The sequence below is a fragment of the Apus apus genome, chromosome 2, assembly GCF_020740795.1.
Source record: "Apus apus isolate bApuApu2 chromosome 2, bApuApu2.pri.cur, whole genome shotgun sequence".
NCBI classification, from domain to species: Eukaryota; Metazoa; Chordata; class Aves; order Apodiformes; family Apodidae; genus Apus; species Apus apus.
In genome coordinates this window covers 33,291,811-33,297,969 of record NC_067283.1, presented here as the reverse complement: position 1 = coordinate 33,297,969, position 6,159 = coordinate 33,291,811, and positions in this window count along the sequence as shown.

The window sequence follows — 6,159 nt, the reverse complement described above, 5'->3', positions numbered from 1 at the left end:
CGCCAGCCCCCGCGCCAGCCCCGCCCCGCGCTGCCGCAGCGCGCCCGCACTGCCCGCCGCGCATGCGCCGCCGGGCCGCTGCCCCCCGCCCCCCGGGGCCGTCGGGGGTCGGTCGGTCGGTCGGTCGGTCGGTAAGCTCCGCTGCCCCTTGCCCTGCCCGCAGGCCCGCCGCCAGGCCGGCGTGAAGAGCCCCGGCGCCTTGTCGGGAAGCCAGGGAGGCTGTGCGGGGGGCAAGAAGGCGATAGACAGAATCATGGAGTGGCCTGGGTTGGGAGGGATCCTAAAGATCCTCTCGTTCCATCCCCCTGCACGGGCAGGGACACCTCCCAGGGACACGCTCCAAGCCCCATTCGACCTGGCCTTGAACACTTCCAGGGATGGGGCACTCACAACTTCCCTGGGCAGCCTGTTCCAGTGCCTCATCACTCTCACACTAAAGAATGTCTTCCTAATGTCTAAACCAATCTACCCCCTCCCAGTTTGAAGACGTTACCCCTTGTCCTATCGCTACACGCCCTCGTAAAAGAGTCCCTCCCCGCCTTCCCTGTCGGCCTCCTTCAGGCACTGGAAGGCTGCTATAAGGTCTCCCCATATAACTGGTTGTCCCTCCTGGAAACACTCGCTGTCGTGCTCCAAGCAGAAGCCCCGGGGGGAACGGGAAAGTTGTGAGGCCGCGGCTGTCGTTCCCCCTGACATCCTGAGGGAAGTTTTCCTTCAGAAGCACAAGCCGGGAACGGGAACGTCTCTGCCCTCTAGCGGCCTCCGTGAGTGTTGGCAGTGCCCCGAGAAGCGAGCGCTTGTCCCTCGGGGCTGCTGCGGGGACAGCTCTCCCTCGCCCCTCGGGGCTGCTGCGGGGACAGCTCGCCCTCGCCCCTCGGGGCTGCTGCGGGGACAGCTCGCCCTCGCCCCTCGGGGCTGCTGCGGGGACAGCTCGCCTTCGTCCCTCGGGGCTGCTGCGGGGACAGCTCGCCCTCGCCCCTCGGGGCTGCTGCGGGGACAGCTCGCCCTCGCCCCTCGGGGCTGCTGCGGGGACAGCTCGCCTTCGTCCCTCGGGGCTGCTGCGGGGACAGCTCGCCCTCGTCCCGGCTCCCCTCCCCGCAATGCGCAGCTGCACAAGCTGGGCTTTTCGTGGTTTGGACAGTACTTCAACTCCTACCGCTACAGTCATGCAACTAAAATTGTGGGAATAGGACTGTGCTAGCAAGTTACCTCAAGTTCTTCCTGCAAGGTAACATATGAAGGAAGTTGGTATCAGTTAGCTAGAGGTGAACATTAGGGTATGTTCAACAGCTGAGGTGTTGCTAGGATTCAGGACCAGCTGTCGTCCACCCCAGCTCCCTTCAGGAGTTCCTATCTAGACAAGCTGAGGTACCTGTAACAGGTCAGATGTTGCAGGTGGGTGTAGGCGAAGGTTCTGTTTGCAACACTGCATACTCTGTAAAATCAACACAGTTGCAGCAAGTGTTTCAGCGTTGTCCTGGCAGCTTGCTGACCTACCGCTGCTCCAGCTCCCCAGCCCTACCTCCACACCTGACCTGCACTGCAGCTTTCCCTCCCTTCCCGGGCATGTCAGAGGCTACCTGACTCTTCTCTGGTTCTCAGCCTTTTGTTTTCCTGCATGGATTAGATGCAGGAAAATTCAGCATTTCAATCTGTTCCTCTAATAGAAAAAGGGACATTGATACAGCAGGGGGGTTAGTGGCCTAGATCTAAGTAGACAGACAAAACTGTTGGCAGGTGATACCACGTCAGCTGCTGAATCAGTTGCATGTAAAATGTTTCTAATATCGACTCCTTCACAGTCCCTTATTTCAGAGTCTTGTGAAATGTATTTTGGAAAAGTTGGGTTGTTTTTTGGTTTTCTTTGGGGTTTTTGTTGGTCTGGAAAATATTGGTGTTCACCTGAGAGTTAATTTAAACTTGAGAAAATTAGGCAATTGTTGAACTGAATAGAAGGCTGTATTCCCACTGAGAATTCAGAAGAAGCTGCACTAAAGGAATAATATATTTATTTGATTATGCAATCCATCCCATGCACAATAGTCTTGTTAAATTATACAATGTTGAATGGGGACAGGCAAAAAAGTAAAAACTGAAATATTTTATTAGTAAGCTTTTGAATTAACAGATTGACTGGTTGTTGCGCAGCACCAATAAAATTGTTGCTAAAAGTATTTTTCTAAAGCACAATCACCACACGAGTTTCTGTGAATATTTTCTCATGAACATTTCCTCTTGAAAAGATCAAAAACATGGTCTGCAATGGACTTCACACAACAAACATACTGCAGCTATTTACTGCCCTTTATTACTGTACAATTTGCTCAGTGATTAATCCTTTATTTTCACAGATTTGCAGTGAACAGCTGTAATGCCCTTGCAAACATAATTTATATGGTGTTAGGAGCTTTCTAGGGGAAAAAAAAAGCAAATCTGTCAATGGTGTAATAACAGGAAGACTTGCTTGTAGAGGTTGCAAAAGTGTATTGAGAAATCCATCTCCATTAAAAATGTATCCTCTGTTGACAGGAACTCTCAAATATTAATAACATTCTTAATTCCTGTTGCCTGAAGGCCTAATGTTTTTGATCATTGTCCTTTCATGAATGTGCATCTCACAATATTATGTGATACTTTTTCACTTATCCAAGATGTGTGGTAAAAACTGTATAATCAAATAATATCAAGCAACTTGTTTCTCTTCAGTAATATACCAAACTAAAATCTTAACAGTGTTTGCAGGGTCCCCATATTTGTGGGTAATAATATTCTCAGGATCACCTTAAGGGATAGATAAAAGCTCAGGATTGTAGGAGTAAAAACTTGATACATTGCAGTGTTCTGTATTATTTTTCAAAATCCAAAAAATGAAAAATAGGTTGCTGCTGCAATGTTATCTTTGTTCCTTTCCCATGCCATTCAATATCTGTGGACTATTCTGACATTAATTTGCATAGCTATTGCTCTATCCTTTTCAAATACCTATTAAGAATTTCCTCTCTCATGGTATGTTTAAACTGCTTAACAGTAATGGCTAGAAAACAGCACTCTGATGAGTACGCTGAGTGATTAGTGTACCTACTGCCTTCTTAGTTAACTGATTAATCCTCTGATCTATATATGTAGATAAAATACATACAACTTTATGCTTTCCTTACTGCCACTCCTGTTTTTCTCTCTTCCTGATCCCTTACCAGTAGTTTATATCCTTTCATTTTAGGAAGCTGACCTGATCCAGGCCCATCTTTCCCCCCAAAGTGCATTTTTTTTCCTCCAGTTTGTGAATACTGTGTACTCACTACTGCTAACAGTATATTACAACAGCATATTAATATTGTTTGAGAAAACTCCATAGGGCAAGCATGAAGTACATTTAATTATGTCATGTTAGAGCACACCTTAGGCCATCTCTAGCTGTGTTTGAATCACCTTCCATTTAGCAAAGAGGCTCCCAAAGACACAGGTCTTCACAGTCTTAACAACTAATCAATAGCTAAAATGTAATATCAAATAATTATTGTATTTATACTCCAGGAAACCATGGTGAAGTTATTGTAGAGAAAAATGAAGGCAAAAGACGTATGGAAAAAATGGTGAAGAGTTTGTAGTTTTCTATTTAAGATGTAAAGTTTATTAGACTTCTCTTTTTTAAAGTATTTGTATCAGTAACTGCCTTTTTTATTTTAAATTTAATTGGCAAAACACTTTAGGATCACAGCAATTAAAAAATCCTGCTGGAACAGTGCAAACATCTTCAGTGTGTGCCTTAATATTAGTGTAACTCTCAGGAGTTGCTGTCACAACGTAGGCTGTAGCTCCATCTTATATATGTATATGTTAATAAAAAGAATATTCCTGTCCTATGTTCCCCTGACCTTTTTTCCCTGCCTTCCCTGCTTGATATTTTTTTTGGTTGTTTGGTTTTTGGTTTGTTCCTAGCTGGTTTTTTTTTAAAGTAACCATTATGTATTTTCAATGGGTTCTTCATATTTCATTTTTACAGTGATCCATCTTATGATAGAAGACTGAGATGCATTTTAATTTCAGAATTTAAGCATGTCCATCATTCTCACTCCCTTTTGTTCCTGGAGTTAGATTATAAGAAACATCAGCTAGGATCAGAATCAGATTATGCCAGAACAATACGTGATCTTGCAGTAGAGGAAGAGCCTTATTAATAAAGTTACACTTGAAAAGGAAGAGAAACAAATCTATCCACTGGAGCCAAATGGGTATAAAAACCAGATTATGACATGGCTTCAGAGTGGCTTTGGAAAGAGAAACATCAGCAGAGGTTAAATCTCAGGCCAGCCTCCTAGGAATGAAAAATTAATTGTAATTATGCAAGAACTGGTTAAGGAGCGACTAAAACTTTTGAAGTAAGAGACATGCAAGAAACTTTCAGCCAAAATGAAATCTTTTGCAAGCCTATAGGACAAGGAAGATCTTTCCCTGATACTGCCTTTCTTTAACATTGTGAGCTAATTTCCTCTTTGATTATATACTTCTGAGTCAACAAACATAAAGGGGAAAAGTCGACATGTGCAGCTGCAGTGTTCTGTTTCCAACAGATGCAAGAAATAACCAAGATCATTTACGGTCCAGATAGGAAGCAATATGAGCTACGTCCATCAAGAAAAGCCCATTTCAGGGTTCTGTTAGAACCTCGAACTATGGGCTGAGCTGCAGGTGAATGAGAAGCACAAACACAGCTCATCCGCTGGGTCACCTTGCGAATGGGGCTGTGCTACCGCAGTAGTTTTTGGAAACTCAGAGTTGTGGGCTGGGGGGGGATGACAGCTGGCTGCTGACAACTGGCCACCAGATGCTTCAACACCGCTATCTCACCCCCAGGACAACTGGCAACCTACCAACAGATGATGCTGGTTCTGCACTGTGAACAGATCCTTGGGGAGCAGGTGGCTCTGCTCAAGGCACTCTGATTTTTACAAGGAAACTGTGTATATATTATAGGGGAGTTCAAGCGTATTGGTCACACAACCTGTAATATAAAAAAATAATGAGATAAAGGCAATTCAATCAAACACACTAAGAACATGTTATTTCAGGTTGCAGTCCTGAACCTCACTTTTAAAAGCTGTGTTTTGATGTTTTATAAGTGCAATTTTTTAACATTACATTTAGAAAATGTTTCTGGATGCTTTATATTTGTATTCATTTAACATCAGTTAAAAAAAAATAAATCTGTGTTTTGTAAGTGTGTTTTCTAACCACTTTTAAAACCTGTATTTTCATGGGTTTTTAATTGCATTTAACATTACTTTTAAAAATACCACGTTTGAGCTGAACTTGAACTCCCCTATATATACATTTTCCTTTTAAAAAAACAGAACACAGTGAGCAGTCACCTGCTTCCCGAGGTTCTGTGCGTGGTGCTGTCACCTGCTGGTCAGTAGCCAAATGTCCCGGTGGTGAGTTAGTGGTGCAGAAGTGTCCAGCAGCCAGTTGGCAGCAGCCAATTAATTGTCTTACATGCATGGAAGAAGTCACCAATGCTGGGGTTGTGGCCACTGCCTAAAATCCCAGGAGTGTGCTTCATATATCAGATGCAATTGATTTTTAGGGAAATGTCTCTTGCTTGTGAATCACCCTCTGAGCTCCTCATTCCTTTTTGGGAACACCCATATTCATGAACTCTCAGGTTGAACTGAAGGTAACAAGCCTTCGTCAGCTCAGGAATTTGGGCAGAGCAGCTTCTCAGCCACAGAGGGAGGCCCTTGCCCCTGGAGAAACACAGGGAAGATGCAGACCTGAGCTTTCTGCTGCCACTGCCAGCAAGAGGCTTGGAAAGGGTAGAGGAGAACTGCTTCTGGAGAGGGAAATCTGCTGCTGTAGCTGCTGACCCCTTGCCTTCACCTGCTCCCCTGGCTTTCAGCTGCGGGCGGAGCCAGCCCAGCTGTTTCCTCGTCTTTGGAAACTTTCTGACCTGAGGAGCTACTTATGTGGTCTCTGCCTCTGCTGCCTGCCAGGTGCAAACCTGCTGCAGTTGCCCGTGTACACTGAAGGAAGAGGTGCCAAAAGCACACAAGATGCAGAGCAAAAGCAGGGAAGCCCTTGCAAGGTGGCTGAGCAGAAAACACGAGCCTTTCAGTAAAATCCTGGCTAAAAGGAAATTCTCAGGCTGCAAGCAAAAATTTA